The 18,349-nt window shown below is 44.2% G+C and overlaps 1 protein-coding gene across 1 annotated transcript in view; it reads left to right on the forward strand.

Moving 5' to 3' along the window:
* The window catches only part of Stk40 (serine/threonine kinase 40), a 43,590-nt gene that overhangs the window by 2,108 nt on the left and 23,133 nt on the right, over nucleotides 1-18,349 (forward strand). The gene's annotated exons all lie outside the window — the stretch shown is intronic.

Below are 18,349 nucleotides of genomic sequence, written 5' to 3' on the forward strand. Positions count from 1 at the left end.
ACATGATTTGATCCGTATTTTGAATAGATGTCCCTGGGATCCTTTTACAGGAAAAAAGAAAGAGGAGAGGACTGATAGGCTGGAGCCCTCTTCAGAGACCACTGTGGGCTTCTGAGGGAGGAGTGTTGGTACTATGGTAGGGGTCTCTGCTGAGAAAGCAGAGATAAGTGGGTACTCCCTGCATGGGCCTGGGCTTCTCTGTCTGGTGCAGAAGTGCCAGCCTGCCACATGTGCCCTTCTCTTCCTGGGATTGCAGATCACTTAAACAGCTGGGTAGGTGAGGCTGACCTCTCAGATAGCTGGTTGTAAGGGATATATTTGCTCATGTGTGCCTTTAATTTGACCTTTGAGGAAGGCAGTAGATTGTAGTGGTTTATTTGGTTCTGGGTTCTACACTAGGGGTAACATTTTCTCCATGCCCAACTTTCTCATCTGTAAAATAGGAACAATATGAGTACTTCCCTAGCAGGGCAGTTGTAAGGATTAAGTAAGATGGTGCAGGTTGAATACTTGGTACTCACCAAATAGATGGTTGGTAAGTGTTAGCTTTTACTGCAGGCTGCTGGAAAGAACTTCTAGGAATTAGTTGAAGCAGTTCATGGTGACTAGAAATGTTTCCCACTGAGCTGTCAGAACTATCCTGAGGGAATCACAAGAATTTTATTATATTATATTTTTATTATATTCTTTCTGAAAAGAAAATCTATGGGGAGTTTACCCAGTCTGTATGGGAGCAGTGCAGATGATTCAGCTTGGCTTTTTAAAAGAACCATTTTTTAAAATAGAAGTAGGACTGCAGAGGGGGGAAAAAAACAAAACAGCATTTTAAAGTACACATAGGAGAAAATGTATTTAGAATTTTTCTGTGAGTCCCTACTAGTGACCCTTGTCTGGAACCTAAATTGGCATAATCAGGAAGCATCAATCACTTTGATGAGTCTGGTGACTCAAAATACAGAAACCCAATTGCATACACGTGAGCTGCCAAGTATGGCTGGCTTGTGCTGGGTACTAAGAGGAGGAGGAGGAGAAGTAAGACCCTGCCTTGGAGGAAGTTGTATTCCAGCAGGGACAGGTGAGCACCTAACCCATAGACATTTGCACAGAGCTTGGTGAATCTGCTAGAAGTCTGTGCAGCATGTAGTGTGAACTAAGTAAATGGATGAAGAGATTGAAAACTTCAGAGAGTACTTAGAACTTGAACTGGATCTTGAGGAGTAAATAGAATTTTCTGGGAGTCCATGAAGCACTCAGAGGGGGAGCAGTGTGGCACAGGTGCAACTGTGTGGTATTTTAGGAGCCACAGGGGTTCCAGCACAGCTACAGGCAAGCTGTAGAGGTAAGCAGGCACCATGCTAAGATGCTTGAACTTTGTATTCTGTTAGTGATGGATGTCTGAAGTGGAGGAAATACAGTATTAGACCTGTGTCTTCCAAAGAGCCCTCTGGCTGTGGGATGAGGATGGACTGGAGTCCCAGTTGGAGCTGGGCAAGGTGGCTCACACCTGTAATCCCAGAAACTTGGCAGGCTGAGGCAGGAGGATCTCAAGTTCAAAATCAGCCTCAGCAGATTAGCCAGGTACTTAGCAACTCAGTGAGACCCTGTCTCTAAGTAAAATATAAAAAAGGGCTGGGTATGTGGCTCAGTGTTTTAAGCACCCTGGGTTCAATCCCCATACGCACCACCCAAAAAAAAATTAGGAATTAGTTGAAGGCTGGAGGCTGTTGGTAGTTATCAGAGCAAAGGCTAATGGGGGCTTGGATCAGAGAAGATGGGGATGGGGAGGAGGGCAGAGATCAGAAATGCTTGAGGGGAAATCCACTGGTCTTTAGGAGTATTTGGAAGTGATGATTTTGGGTGACAGTGAATGATAGTGCAGTGATCTGGTGGCTCAGGGAGAAAATAATAGCCAGTGGAATCTGCAGCTCCATTCAGTAAGCCCTGAGCTTACCCCCAAGGGGAGTATCAATTGCAAAGTCCTATGGAACCCTGTTGAGCTTTGGGGCAGGTGTGCTGCTTTTGTCTGAGTCAGCACCTGAAGAAGGGCAGCTTCCCTTTGCCTTTTTTCTGTCCAGGTTTGACTAGAGAGTGAACTTAATCAAATTTCAGAAACTCCAATACAGTCAGCCCTTCCGTCTGACGATTGCCACCCTGATTCAGCAAGCTATAGCAGATGAGGGATCTGAACAGCAGCAGACCCTCAGAGGAGAGAGACCTTTGTCAGCACCCCCTGTAGATGCTATTTGGAAAGAGACCTTGAGATTGGATTCACTGCCAGATGCTGGGTTATCAAATTGAATTTTGCTTCTCAGAACTCAGAACCATCAGGGATGTAAAAGGAAGCTGCCTCTTGTCCCCCTGGGTTCTGAGAGAGCTGGGAACTGTCCCTGAATCCAATGAGGCTATGAAGAGGGGAACAAGCCTGTTGGAATTTGGGAGTTTTTCACAGGTTTTGTCCTTGGGTTATGGTGTTAAATGAACAGAAAAGTGACCTGAAATAAGAGCATTTTTTTCTCCACCTGCTCAGATGATACTGTATCCTTGAAAGTGATTCTAGGCCCATAGCTGCCTCTGTATAACACCAGGCTCTGTAATGAAGAGCCAGGATGGGGAAAGTTGATCTTTCTTGCTTTGACTTACTTACTGTCTTAGAAATGGTTCCATTCTGGCACATGCATGTACGTGTCTGGGTCATTTGGGGCCATATTTTGTCCCATCTTGAGTGTAGTTTATTCAGCAAGCTCTCTGTTGATGATAAACATAGGTTATTTTCTGTCTTTGGCTCCCCAAAGCTGATGTAACTTTCTTCATACATATGAATTTATCTTTAGATATCTTTAGATATCTACATGAGGGGTTGCTGCCCCAATTAGAATCTCTCTCGCTTTTTTTAAAAAGAATTTCTAGGCTGTCCATTTATAAGCTGGAGCAGCCTTACTCCCCCAGCAAGTGTATCTACTCCCGGGTTGAATAGATGGGCAAGAGCCCAGTGGTGTTGGAGTGGTCATTGGAATAGGAATTGGCAAAAGCAGGACTTTTCTATGTTTGGAGCAAAGCTGATATGAGGTATGTTAAGGGGACAGCAGTACTTCTAGGGAGAAGCTCTGTTCAGCCCCTTGTAGATCTTGAGATTAGCATAACCCAACATTCCATTGCTGATATCTGCCATTTCTGGAGAGGAAGAGACCTGCTACTTTTGCAGCAAGTATGTTGCTTCAGGCTTCAATGGGTTTAGGGTGTCTCAGTACATTCTATGCTGATTCTTCCCCTGAGGTATTTGCATCTAAAGAAACCGGAAGCAAAACAGCAAAAAAGAAGGATCCCCACAACCATCAGGTCCCTTGCTGAGTCCTCTGCAGTACTGTATTGACTCTGAGGAAGGAGGGCTTATCTCTGCTTTATAGAACAGCACAACTAGACTGAAGGGTTAAGTAGCCTGTCTATCATTACAGAGCTAGTGAGGACAGAGCCAGGACTTCCAGCCACATTTGTGCGATTCTGGAACCTGTGCCGTTTCCTTCCTCCATCCTGATCAGGCTATGGCCCCAGGGAGGTGAGTCCACATAGACTCTTGGATTCGTAGAACTTTGAAGCTTGAAAGGACCTTGACAAAGCTCAGCCAGTCCCTTCTTTGCCGGAAGAATGGAACTCCCACTGCCTAGAGACAAGTTTTTCCCCCTCCTGTCCTATGGGTAGTGGGTAAAAAGACTTTAAATCTATTTTATGTAGTAGTTAAGGGTATAGGCAGACCTGGCTTCAGAATCCAGCTGTGCCACCTGCTAGCAGAGTGAACTTGAACAAATCATTCTAACCTCAGTTTCTGCTTCTATAAAATAGGCATAACAGGGCTGGAATTGTGGCTCGCTGGTAGAGCGCTTGCCTAGCATGTGCAGGGCCTTGGGTTCGATTCTCAGCACCACATAAAAAATAAATAAAATAAAAGTATTGTGTCCAACTACAACTAAAATAAGTAAATAAATATTTTTTAAAAATAGGCATAACAATCCCCGTATCCACTATAGTATTGAGGATTAAACACAGGGTGTTTTGTCTGTAGCCTGTTTAGCCTAGCACCACTGTGTAGTCAGGACCCTGGCCCCAGCTATGATGGGGCCCAGGTGATGTCATTGCTGGAAGATCTGTAAGTATCACCAAAGGAGCCTCCTGAGCCAGCTGTCAGCCCTTCTTCATGCCATGTAGCAATCAGGAAGTTCCTCATAGAAATGTTTGCAAGCTGCCTAGGAGAGTTGAAGCTGTCCAGAAATGTTGACCTTGACCTTTCCATCCTCAATCTCCTGCATGGTACACATACATCTGGGCCACTTAACTTACCCCTGTTGCTATGTCATATCCTCTCAAGTTGCCTTCTGTGAAGCCCAGCCACCCTTGATTCCATTACTGTGCTTAATAATTCTAATGAGTTCAGAAAATCTTTAGTTTCTCAAAAATTTTTATTATTAAATTATTGCTATAGTAGTCTATGGTAAAATAGTCAAATAATACCAAAGAATATAAAATAGAACCCCCCCTCTCAATGGGCCCCTAGGTCCATTGCCTGGAGGTATCCACTATTAAATTTCTTCTAGAAGTGTCCTTCACATATTTGTTTTAATCTGCTTTTTCCGCTGCTGTGACTAAAAGACCTGATAACAACAGTTAGAGGAGAAAAAGTTTATCAGTTTCAGAGGTCTCAGTCCATAGATAGCTGGCTCCATTTCTTGGGGCTGGAGTTGAGACTGAACATCATGGAGGAAGAACATGAAGGAGGGAAGTGGCTCAAGACAAGATGATCAAAGCAGAGAAGAACTCCACTCACTGGATACAAAATATAAACCCCAAAGCCACGCCCCCAAAGCCTACCTCCTCCAGCTGCACCCTCCCTGCCTTTAGTTACCATTCAGTTAATCCCCTCAGAGGATTAATACACTGATTGGGTTAAAGCTCTCACAACCCAATCATTTCACCTGTGAATGTTCTTGCATTATCTCACACGTGAGCTTTTGGTGGGTAACTCACATCCAAACCATAACAATATTCAAGGATATAGGGGTTTTTGTTTTAGTCTGTGTGGTACTAGAGGTAGAACCCAGGGCCTCATACATGCTAGATAAGTACTCCTTTTATTTGGAGACAGAGTCTTGCTAAATTGTCCAGGGCTAGTCTTGAGCTTGTAATCCTCCTTCCTCAGCCTCCCGAGTACCTGGGATCACAGAAATGTGCCACTGTGCCCAGTTTTAATATTTTAAAAAAGTAGGATCATATTATACATATAGTACTGCAGTTGCTTTTGGGGGATAACTTTATTATAGATGTCTTTCTTAGGAGGTATGGACCTAGTCTTAAAGACTACATAGCATCCCATTATTAGAGGAACATAGGTTTCCAGGTCAGTCTTGGTGGGTGGACTAATATTTAGGTTGTTTCCTTTCTGGGATGTGTGGGTGTTTTTAATTGTTTTTGGTTCTGTTTTTTGCTACTGTGCATGGTTCCATAGAGACCCTGGTTGAGCTCATTCTTTTTTTTATTTTGATATATTTTTAGTTTTCAATGGACCTTTATTTTATTTATTTATATGCGATGCTGAGAATCAAACCCAAGGCCTCACACATGCTAGGCAAGTGCTCTACCACTGAGCTACAACCCCAGCCCAAGCCCATTTATTTTTATAAACTTACTTGAGTATACCCCAGATCTAGAATTACTGGACCTAGGCATGTGTATTTTCTTCTTTTTCATTGTTGGCTCTAGTTTCATTACATCTTCTGTGCAGTTTCTGGGCCTGAGATAGAGAAGCCCCCTCTTAAGACATACATTCGATAATAAATGTGCTCTTGCTAGTGCGTGTGGGATGTCTCATGGCCCTCAACATCAGCCCTGTCTCACCTCTCAGTGGCTCAGAGCAGGTGGGGCTCTTACATGGGCCCACCCACGTGAATGGCCAGCTGAGGGGCACTTTGATGGTGGGGCTTGCTGCCTGCCTCTATAATCATACCAGGCAGCTTCTTGCCCTTCTGAGCAACCACAGCCAGCAGCATTCCATAAAACTTCAAAAAGCAAACTGTATTGTTCACTGTGAAAGTTGTGAAATTTAATTTAAGGTTTTTATAGAGGCAATTAAGGAAAGGCAGTTTGTTGGCCCCACTCCAAATTCTCTTTTTCACAGGACAGTTGTGGTGATTTTTGCTGTTGAAAACAGTGTAAACAGGGAATTGTATGCACCTGGATCCAGCCTTGGCTTTCCTGGGTGACTCTGGAAGTCTGCGATAGAAGGAAGAGATAACATTTATCTAGTACCTCCTATATGCTGGTTTCTGGCAGTCCTTGGAGATACCCTCCTCAGGGGCAGTGGTGTTCCTCTCTAAGTGAGGAGGCTTTTAGCAGAGAAGCATGTGTCCAGGCCATACAGTGGACATAGAGGTGACTCTCAGGCTTAACCAGTCCATCTTTGGTCTCTTGCTGCTTTCTCCTATCTGATTTGGGCTGTTGTGAGTAGCAAGACTTGAACTCCTCATGGGATCCTATGGAGGCCTTGTACCTGGGCTGAGTTACCACATAAAGTAATGGCTGATATTTTGAGCTGAGGAGCCCCTGAGTCACATGCTCATGCCAGGATTTCCCTTGTTGCAATCTTCTAGCCCAAGGAAGCGGGAGCAGGTTGGCATGACACAGGAGAGACTTGCTTTGCTATCGCTGCACATGACAGAAGGCCCCTGCAGAGTCAAAGACCACCACAACTTTTTTCCAAGCCACTGTGCTTGGCTGCTTCCCCAGGCTGCTTCTCTAGAAGGGGAATCCCAGACCAGCACAGCCCAAGAAAGAGCTATTAAGTCTGTCCCTTCCTCCTCTAACACCCACACATAGTGACAGATATTTGTTGTCACATCAGCTGCTTCCGGAGGTAGGGAGGAGGGGTGAGCTGGTGACAGGGCTGGTAGCATTGCCCTGGATCCTGTTTTGGTGGTTCTTTTTTTTAAGAGAGAGAGAGAGAGAATTTTAATATTTATTTTTTAGTTGTTGGCGGACACAACATCTTTGTTTGTACGTGGTGCTGAGGATCGAACCTGGGCCGCACACATGCCAGGCGAGCGCGCTATCGCTTGAACCACATCCCCAGCCCTGTTTTGGTGGTTCTTAAGTGACTGCTAGTAAAGTCCTTTGCCCCCGGGGGGAAGCCAGCCTGTCAGCATCCCCAGGGACTGTTTTCTTTTCCTTTTTTTAAAATATTTTTTAGTTATAGACGGATGCCATGTCTTTATTTTGTTTATTTTTATGTGGTGCTGAGGATCGAACCCAGGGCCTCACATGTGCGAGGCAAGTGCTCTGCCACTGAGTCACAACCCCAGCCCCTAGGGACTGTTTTCTTATTTGGCTGATCTTTTCCCCAGAAGAACCTGCAGAGAGATCTTCTGTCCACCTCTGTGTGCACAGCCCCAATGCTTTTCTTTAAGAATTCTTCTGGCATTCTCTGAGCAAGGGACCTTTGCTTCCAGATCCTCCTTGTACCCTTCACAGAGGCCACAATGGACCCCAGTGGGGACTTCCTCAAGTCACTGGAGTAAAGAGGGGTGTGAGAATGATTACACAGTCTCCTGGTGTGGCGCTAATCCATGAATCCTGTCTCCTGGAGGAGACTCTGAGCTGGTTCCCCAAGCTGCAGACATAGGGCTTTTCAGCCCCTTGTGGTCCCCTGGCCTGCTGTACTCAGCACACTGGAATTATTCTGAGGAAAAGCAGCCATAGAGGATAGGTCTGGTGTGGATGTGCTGGGAAGAGCAGGCTGGGCACAGGGCCCTCTTTGTGAGCACCCCTCCTACTTCCCACTGGCTGAGTCACTTCCTCTCTGGCTGGTGCAGGTACTCTCCCACAAGCCTGGGAGCAAAAGCAGCTTCAGGGGCTGGGATTTACCCTGTGTACCCAGAAAACTCTGAGTAGAAGCCCTGGTTCACTTGTAACTCCTGGGCAGTAAAGCCCAGTGTTTAGAGAATTATGTGATATATATTCTTGACAAATTGGAGCTATGCATATCCTGAATTTTGAAAATGAACCAAATCATTACTCTGGGAACAGTGAAGATGACAGCACATGCACCAATCTATGTCATCAGGGAATCCTGGTTGAAGTCAGAGGATTGCTAATCCTCCTCTCCCTCCACCTCCCCATCCCCCCAGCATCCATCCTGAGCACAAAACAAATGGCTCCCAGTGGTTCCTTCAAGCTACCAAGGAGAGGATTCAGGCCTCCTTCAGCAATGGCTATCATTACTGAATGACATTGCCCTGTAACAGGGTCTCCTTCCAGCCAGGCTAGCAGGAGTAGAAGAGAACAGGCCTCAGGGAACCTCCTTGTTTCCAGGCTTTGCTTTTTCAGTAATAAAGGGGAAAAAGTTGTGAGAATTAAAGAGAGAATAGTGCAATGGCACACGCCTGTAATCCCAAATATTTGGGAGGCTGGAGCAAAAGGATCACAAATTGAGGCCAACCTATCTCAAAATAAAAAGGACTAGGATGCCAGGTGTGGTGGTGTGCACCTGTAATCCCAGTGACTTGGGAGGCTAAGGAAGGAGGATAGTGAGTTCAAAGCCAGGCTCAGCAACTTAGCAAGGCCCTAAACACATAGTGAGACCCTGTCTCAAAATAAAAAAAAATAAAAGGGGCTTGTGTTGTGGCACAGTGGTTAAGGACCCCGGGGTTCAATCCCCAGTACCAGAAAAGAAGAAAAAAGAGGGGGAACCAGGATGTGGCTCCATGGTGAAGTGCTTGCATATAGCAGGTGCAAGACCCTGGGTTCCATTCCCAGCACCATACAAAAAAAGAATCTAGGAAACCCCAGGAATGCTTTGTGGCAAATAGGAAGTACCCCTAAAATGGAAGTTAAAAGGCTAGGTGCCTGGAAAGATTTGCTACAAGGGAGGTCTCCTCAAGTGATAAAAACTGAGACTTGAACCCAGTATATGACCTCTTGATTTATCTTGCTTTTCCCAACTGGCGCTTGGATAACTGGTTCATGGTTTGAGGCCCTCAGATCTGTGAACTATGAATTTTGCTTGGTTTCTTGGGTTGAGTGTGGATAGAGAATGGGTCTGTAGGGTAAGTCCTTGATCCAGGTAGATGCAACTACATGTGAGCATTGAGGTGCAGTGAGGGTGGCTTACAGAGTGCTTGGTCAGAACAGGCGGGGGTTGGCTGTGGGGAGGCTGTCTTGGTAACACAACCTTTGACCTAGCCCTTTGACCAGAGACGCTCTACAATTCCTCCTCCAGAATGTCATGGCCCTTCCCTTCCCCACTCACCTGCAGCTTTCTGGCTTGGCAGCCCTCAGTTTCCAGAAGTGCAGTTTGTTTACAGTAGGTCTGGAGGGTGCTGCCCTCTCTGTGGTTGATATTCCTAGAATTATGCAGGGTTAGGTGGAATGGGAATAGTGGTGAAAGCAGCGTGGTCATGTAAATAGAATATGAGACTCAGTGATGGAAAACCTGTGTTCATGTCGTCTCAGCTTTAAGTAGCTAGCCAGGTGACTTTAAGTAGGTCTCAGTATCTCTAAACCTCAATTTTTTCCCCTAGAAATGTTTGTGTGTTTGGCGAGGGTGTCTATTATTATTAAATATTTGCGAGTGCTTTGAAAACTATAAAAACATGTACAAAAATTAGTTAGTTAATGTGGGCCTCCCACATGGACTCTTGAGTCTGAAATTCACCATCCAGAGAGACTCATTGGGAATTGATGAGGGAACAGGCAGCCCTCCAGCGTGGAAGGTGGTTTGTAAAGCATGGGTCCATGGGTTATCTTAGTTGGATCATATATTCAGATTCACATGGCTCACCTCTAGTCTTCTCCTGTCATTCCAGATATAATGAGAGTGGTAGGAGTTTTTTAGACCAACAGAAGGACCTTCACACCACAAACCTAGAGTGGCCTAGAAGACCTGTTGCTGGTGTGAGTGGTAGCTAGGCTCTCACATTCGCACATCTTTCTGTAGGAAGGCAGATCTTTGTGCTGGTTGCAAAAGGGGTGTTCTTATATCAGGGGGTGGTCTGTCTCTTCTTGGGTGAGGAGTTCTGCACAAACTACATGTGTCATGAACAGGTTTGGTTCTTCTGCGGGGGTGGCTCTCCAGCAGCAATCACTGTTTAAGCATTGGTGATCAGCCCATTTAGACCCTGTCCTGCCCCATGCATTTATGACATGGGACTTTTCCTCATTAAACTACCCAACACTAATGTGACCCTTGTCTGCAGCTGTGATGCCCTCTCTCTTGCCATTAGCTGGCAGACATTGACTGGCTCAGGGTAAGAGACAGGGTATCAGATGTACTTTCTCTGGTCCTACTCAAGCCTCTAGTGTCAAGGAGGGTAGAACCATATTTTATATCTCCTTATCCAGCTGTTCCTATCCAATAGAGGCTTTAGTGCCTTCTAGATGCATAATGGACAGTCCCTCAGTTTTCTCTTTAAGTAGTTTATTAGACACTGAGAAAGTAGAGACAAATTGAACTTGAGCCTTCAGAAGCCCACCACCTGGGATGGAGGATCACAAATAAACCAGTGGTTACAGCCCAGTAGGAGAGGACAGAGTGGTGCTGTGGTTCTCTGGGAATTAGAGGAGTAGCAGCTGGCTCTGGCAAGCAGCCTTCCTTGAAGACCTGCTGCAGAAGGTGACAGTTCAGTGAGGATTGGAAGGAAGAGCCAGCCAGAGAGAAGGGCAGGGCAGGGATGTCCATGGCATACTTAGGGACTCATGAGTCATTTGTTGTGGCTGCATACAGGGTACATACATGAGCAGTGATGCAGGGAATGTAGCCTGGGTCTGACAGGTTCACTGAGGAGTTTAGGTTTTTTCCCTGAAAATCATGGAAGCCCTTGCAGGACCTCCATGGCAGACAGACATACTGCAGCCTGTTGAAATCTGTTTGTCCAGCTAAGATGGAGTGATTCCTGCATCCTTCCTGATTAGCCTAAAGGAGAGCAGCGCCCCACTGTCCCACACCTGGTGCAGAGAAACCCTTTGAGGATGTGAACACAAAGACACCTCAAGGTGGTGGACCTGGAGATTGCATGGAACCCTCACTTTTTTCCCATTCCTTTATGCTAAAAGACTAAAACTTCAGTTCATGCCAGCCTGGCTCTTCTTACCTAGTATGAGGTTCCAGATTTTGCCACTATGGCTGTGCATCCAAGGGTAGACTCCCTCCCCCTTTTGGGGGGGTACTGGGGATTGAACCCAGTGGAGTCTACCTCTAAGATATATCCCCACCTTTTATTTTTTATTCTGAGACAGGGTCACCCTAAGTTGCCAAGGTTAGCCTTAAATTTGTCATCCTCCTGCATCAGTCTTTCCAGTCACTAGAATTACAGGTAATCACCACCATGCCCAGTAGGCAGGCCCTTTGCACCTGTGCATTGGGTTTGGGGAATTATCCTAGTAGGTTGGACTTTCTCTTCTGCCTCTGAGTGCCTGAGAGTAAATTCCAGACATCATGACCTTCACCTCTAAATACTACAGCATATATTACAAGGACAATCTAAGAACAAGGAATTCTATGTAACCACAACACAGTATTCAAATTCAGGAAATTTAACTGATACAACTCTATTATCTGATATTAGATAATATTAATGTATATTCAGATTTTACCAGTTGCTTAATCATATCCTTTATATTTTTTTTTTTCCTCTAGGATTACCCCCGTGCCTTTACTTGGTATATGTCTTCAGTCTCCTTTAAGGTGGAATAGTGTCTTAGATTTTCTCTATCTGACATTGATGTTTTTGAAACATATAGGCCCATTTTGATAAATATACCTCAATTTATTTGTCTCATCATTAGATTCAGTTTGTATTATTTTTTGGGGGGAGGGAATAGCATAAGTAATAGATGGATCTGTTCAGCACATCATATCAGTAAGCCCATGATGTCATTTTTCCATTATTGGTAATATTGACTTTGACCAGTTCCTTCAGTTTACAGCTTGCTTTTTTCATTTGTGGTGTCTTTAAACTCAGTGAATTTCACAAATCTTTGAATCATATGGGCTCAATTGTTTTGACAAATGCACACAGTTAGAAGCTATGTCTTTAAAGAATAAAAGTTTTCAAGGCCTGGGGTTTGTGGCTCAGTGGTAGAGTGCTTGCCTAGAACATCTGAGGCACTGGGTTCGATCCTCAGCACCACATAAAAATTTTAAAAAAATATATTGTGTCCAATTATAATTAAAAAATACATATTTTAAAAGATAATAAGTAAATAAAATAAGGTTAAAAAAAAAAAGAATAAAAGTTCTCCAGGTGCCAGGTAGGTTGAGTGGAGGTACAGGATCCCTGCCTTTGGTAGATAATATCAGAGGTAAAGACTAGAAGACAGAAGGCTGCACAGCTTAGGAAAACTTCCTTTTTATTGATTGATTTTTTTTTTTTTGGTACTGGGGCCACTCAACCACTAAGCCACATCCCCAGCCCTTTTTATATATATTTATATTAGCTGGCTTTAAATTCATAATTCTCCTGCCTCAGTCTCCTGAGCTGCTGGGATTACAGGCGTGGACCACCATGTCCAGCTTATTGATTGATTTTTTTTCACAGCCAGAAAACCTAGGGATGGGGATTGGGACTACTGACAGGGACAGTCTGGATATTGAAGCTGTTAGCTTAGTGTTACCTTGCAAAGTAGACATAGTCCTTTGCCTTCTAGCAGGCTTTGACAGCTGCTGACAAAACATTGCTCCCAGCTGTTCTTGTCCACACACATGCAAACGCATGTACGTTCACACAGTGAGGAATTCACTGGGATGGGACCATAGTTTGTTCCTTTATGGGGACTGTCCTTGGACTCTTCCTACATTGTTTTGGTTTACAAGGACCTCTGTCTCTCCAGAAACCAAGGTTGCTAAAAGGATGCTAGAATGAGGTTAAGAGTAGTCCTTTGTACATGTGTGGGCCCCACTGCTGCCTGTCATGTTTGCTGAGGGAAGGGTATTTGCTCTGCTCTGTGCCTGTGTGGGGACCGTGCCCACTTCTGGGTAAGTGGTTGGACCCTCCACACGCTGGCCAGGCTTCAGTTGCCTTACAGTGGTTGAAGCTGAGGACAGACTAAGCTGGGTAGGACAATGACTGTTTCCTTAGTTTAGTACCATCTTTCTTTGCAGTCCATCTCTCTTTGAAGATAATATCCATGAAGCCAAACAATGCTTTGTGTCAATGTCCTACCTGGCTATCCCACCCAACTCTGCTGTACCCTGGCACACTGTACCACCAGACTCTGGGCATCTGTAGCCTTAGAACCTTTCTATGTCTCTACAGCCTGGCTGGGAAAGCCAGGCTCACATTGCCCATCTACTTTAGATGACCTTAGCCCCAAATTGATAGCTAAAACTAGGCTTCCCCTACTCACACATGCTATGTTAGCTGTCTCAGAGTTGAGACCTTCTCATGATGAGACGTACACCCACTCCTCAGGCTTGTAAAAGCACACAGAAGCCCTTGCTTTCAGACTGAGAAGTATAGCTATAGCCTAAAGAAGGCAGAGCTGCCAGTCTGGGTTCTCCTTCAGTGCCCCCTCCTGACAACTCCCCTTCCCCCACCCACCATTGTTGCCTCACTGGCCTTCCTGTTAAGTTCAGGTTCTAAGGAGATTGATGCTGACATGTGAAGATAGAACAGGGAAGAGTTGACCAGTTCAAAGCTCTAGATACTTTACTTCTAAGCCAAGACACTGAGCAATGAATGCAGGAAACAGCAGGCACCTGAGCTAGGCTGGGCAGGACCCTTCACTCAAGCAGGAGGAGCAGCTATCTCTGGAGGGGCCAGGGCCCTAAGTCCTTGAGACCAGAGTATCCAGAGCTGAATCATCACACTGTATAGCCAAGATCCTTGCAAGCAGGCCTCCCCACGGGAGCATCTGTGAACCACTTGCAGGTGTGTCTCTGGAGGGACACTTATTAGGATGATTTGAGGGTGGGGAACATCTTTCCTGTGCATCAGTGGGTGCGGGGGCAGGAAAGTGTGTCCCCAAGAGCTTCATCTTTGCTCTCTTCACTAGTGAGCCCTGCCCCCACATCTTCCAATCTACTGAGCTTGCCTCTCCACCATGCTTGCTTTGCTTCCATCAACTCTGGGTATTATGAAAGGGTATTCGGGAAGGGAGGCAGCCTGGCTACCTCTTCCCTGCCAGCACCTTCTCCCTCTCCCTGCCCATCTGTTCCCATCCTTCTGTCTGCCTGTGTCTTGGAGCAGTTCCCGTGCCATTTGCTTGAGTTGAATCCTGAGTGGGGTAGGTGGGGTTGGTCTGAGCTCACTCATTGTCTGGGCTGCAGCTCCTCCTGGCAAACTGTCGTCTAGACCATGCGTAGGATGTAAGAAGCTTCTACACAGATGTGATGCAGCTCTCCAGTGCTCTCCAGGGAACCAGGAAGAAGAGGCTCAGCACCCCAGGGAAGATGGAGGATGGAATCAGAATATGTGATACCATTTATTTATTACCAGGGCAGCTTAGGACAAGCACAGGTCTGTTAACCCTGGAAATAACTCTCACCAACCATGGTGCACCTGCTGAAGTGCAGTGCTTTTATTTATATATATAAACCCATATTTATAAATATATATATGATACATGTAGATATATAAGCACACACATATAAGTACATGCATATGTATGTGAGTGTTTTTTCTTTATAGAACTTTCAGAGGTTCGGAATTTTTCTAGTGGTGCGGACAGACATTAAGCATACAAACATACAAATAAATACATAATTACAAAATGTGGGAAGTGCTATGAAGGAAATGACAGAGTACTATGAGACTAACTGGGATCAGGCTTCCTTGAGGAAATGATAGTTGCTTAGGAGTTAGCCACGCTAAGAGTGGGAATGCTGGGCCAGATGCAAGACTGCCCATCTTTATAAGATGTTTCTAGAAGCAGTTTCATTCTTCCCTGTTTTTTAGGTCACATTCGGATCTAACTGGCTTCTACTCATCTTGGGACTGCTGAGCCCACTGAGTTAACCACTCTTCAGAATGAAGCAGTAGCTCTGCTCCCCAGTGGCCAGCTCAGAGAACAAATCATAGGTGATGGGAAGGAAGCCTGGTAGCTTAAGCCAACAGTGCGTGGGGTCATCTTTCCAGTGCTCTTCTGGTGTTTGGATCAAGGGCCAGAACAGCAGCATGTGAGGATTCGTCCCACCTCTTGAATACCTATCTGTTCTCAGGATATGGGAGGTCTTTCAGGAATATCAGTAAAATCAAACTAAATGAAAAGACAAAAATATTTACATAAAATTTAACCTTTTATATTTAGAATAAGTTTAAAGATGAAGGAAAAACTGCATTCTATGTCAGTTATAGCCTTAATATATAAAGGACTCCTAAAAACAATAACACTAATAGACATATAGCAGTAAAAAAAATGAAGAAAGAATATGAATGAAACCAATGTGATTCTATAACATGTACAATCAGAAAAATGAGAAATTAGGGGCTGTGGTTGTGGTTCAGTGGTAGAGTGCTCATCTTAGCACGTGCGAGGTGCTGGGTTCGATCCTCAGCACCACATAAAAATACATAAAATAAAGGCACTGTGTCCACCTACAACTAAAAAAATATATTTTTTTAAATGAGAAGTTATACTACATTTACACATGATAAAGTGCATAAATGTTTTCTGTCATGTGTAACTAATTAGAACAATAAAATTTATTTCCTTCATAAAAAATATGAAGGAAATTCACAAAAGAAATAATTCATACAGAGGCTGGGGTTGTGGCTCAGTGATAGAGCACTTACCTAGCAAGTGTGAGGCCCTGGATTCAATCCTCAGCACCACATAAAAATAAATAAATAGATAGATAGATAAAATAGAGGTATCATGTAAAAAAGAAAAGAATACCTACAACTAGTAAGCATGTGAGATAGGTTAATCTCAGAAATTATTAAATGTGAATTTTTTAAATGATAGACTTCTTTTTTATTATTCATCATAATAGTCATTTTTAAGAGTAAGAAAATGATCCTGCACAGGTTCTGGGACTCTCCCCGACACAGTTGATGGGAGAAGAAGTTGGCATGACTTTCTTTTTTTTTTTTTTTTTTTTTCGAGGTAGGTAATGGGGTACTGAACCCAGGAGCACTTTTCACAGAGCTGCATCCCTAGACTTTTTTACTTTTTGAATTAGGGCCTTGCCAAATTGCTGAGGCTGGAGATTGCAATCCTCTTGCCTCCGCCTCCTGAGTTGCTGAGATTACAGATGTGTGCCACCGCACTTGGTAGCACAGCTTTCTTGAGAACAGCCTGGTGTGGTATACATCATTAAATACCTTTAAAAATGTGTACCCCATTTGACCCTCAAGTCTCACTTCTTTGAATTTATCCTGAGAGAGTTAAGGATGCAAAATGTATACTTGTATGTGCAGGACTGTTAATAAAAAATAATAGTGGAAAGAATATGAATGTCCATATTGGAAGAGGCCAGATAAGTCATAATATATTTATACCAAGAAAACTGTAGCTATCTCACATGATACCAAAAAAGAATATCTTCTTTGGGGTGTTTTTTACATTTGGTTTGGTTTTGGTTTTGGTACTGGAAATTGAAGCCAAGGGCACTTTGCCACTGCCACTAAGCTATATCCCAACCATATATATATGTGTGTGTGTGTGTGCTAGGAATTGAACTCAGGGGCACTCAACCACTGAGCCATATCCCCAGCCCTATTTTATATTTTATTTTGAGACGGGGTTTCACTGAGTTGCTCCTTGCTTTTGCTGAGGCTGGCTTTGAATTCACAATCCTCCTGCCTCAGCTTCCCGGGTCACAGGGATTACAGTAGTAATCCTGGCCAACTTTTTATTTGAAGATGGGGTCTCATTAAATTGCCCAGGCTGGTCTCACACTTGTGATCTTCCTGCCTCAGCCTTCTAGGTATCTGGGATTACAGGTGTGTACCACTGTGCCTGACTATCAGGGTGGGTTTTGTTTTGTTTTGGTGACAGCTTTATTAGGATATATTTCCCATACTATAAATATCACACTTATAATAGGTGGGAGAAAAAGAAGCTCACAAAGTGGCATTACAGTTCATGCAAATTGTTGTAATAATGAAAGAGTTTTTTTAATATTAGTATACACTCAGGAGACGTCTGTCTGAATGTTAACAGCAGTTGCATCTGGGTGGTGAGAGGACACTTCCTTGTTTGTTTGTTTGTTTTCTGCTCATCTGTGTTCTCTAGTGTTTCTACAGGGAACATCAATTATTTTTATGTGAAGAAAGAATTTACGGGAGAATGTTGTTGTTCTGGGCCCTTAGGGAAGGGTGGCGGCTACAACCCTAATGTGGTCATCTGGTTTCTCTCTCTGGGCCCCTGGTTACCACTCCCTGCCTCACATTGGAACTACAGCAACACAGACTACTTGGAACTTGTTACTTTTGTGCCATTTCTTACCTCTGGATTTGCTCACCCAGACCCCTCCTCTAGAGGGTCCTTGCCTGGCACACCCCTGATACCTACTCAGGGAGATGTTGCCTGAGTCCTCGCCACACTGAGCAGCCTGTGAGCCCTGCCTTCCTTGTGTGCACCTTTCATTGCTCATCACCTCTGGGCTCTGCTTTCCTGAGACGTCTGACTTTCTGAAAGAAACAACTCTTTCTTTGTTGTTTTTAAATCCATGTCGAGAGGTTGTTGTTGTCCAGAAACTAGAATAAAAGGGCTCCTATGGCCCCTTTTATTGAACGCCTGGGGGAGATGGGGATTATTAGCAAGTCAGTGATCAGCGAACTCCAGTGGTGCTCTTCACCCGACTTTATGTGCACAGTGTATTTTTTTCCCTTTAATTAAAGAGAAAAAAATTCATTTTGGGCTGGGGATGTGGCTCAAGCTGTAGCGCGCTCACCTGGTATGCGTGCGGCCTGGGTTCGATCCTCAGCACCCACCCACCACATACAAACAAAGATGTTGTTGTGCTTGCCAAATAAAAAATAAAATATTAAAAATTCTCTCTCTCTCTCTTTAAAAAAAAATTGGGTTTGTGCTGAACTCGAACAGACATTTTAAAAAAAAATTCATTTCTTTATTTTTTTTTTAGATATACATGACAGAGCGTATTTTGACATCTTATACATACATGGAATATAACTTATTCTGATTAGGATCCCATTTTTGTGGTTGTACATAATGTGGAGTAATTGGGGCTGGGGATGTGGCTCAACCGGTAGTGTGCTCGCCTGGCATGCGTGCAGCCCGGGTTCGATCCTCAGCACCACATACAAACAAAGATGCTGTGTCCGCCGAAAACTAAAAAAAAATAAATATAAAAAATAATAATAATAATGTGGAGTAATTAAAGAAAAATTTAAAAGTAGGAGAG

This window comes from Marmota monax, unplaced genomic scaffold (genome assembly GCF_021218885.2).
Source record: "Marmota monax isolate L192 unplaced genomic scaffold, Marmota_monax_Labrador192_F-V1.1 WCK01_AAM20220418_F8-fsc00008, whole genome shotgun sequence".
NCBI lineage: Eukaryota > Metazoa > Chordata > Mammalia > Rodentia > Sciuridae > Marmota > Marmota monax.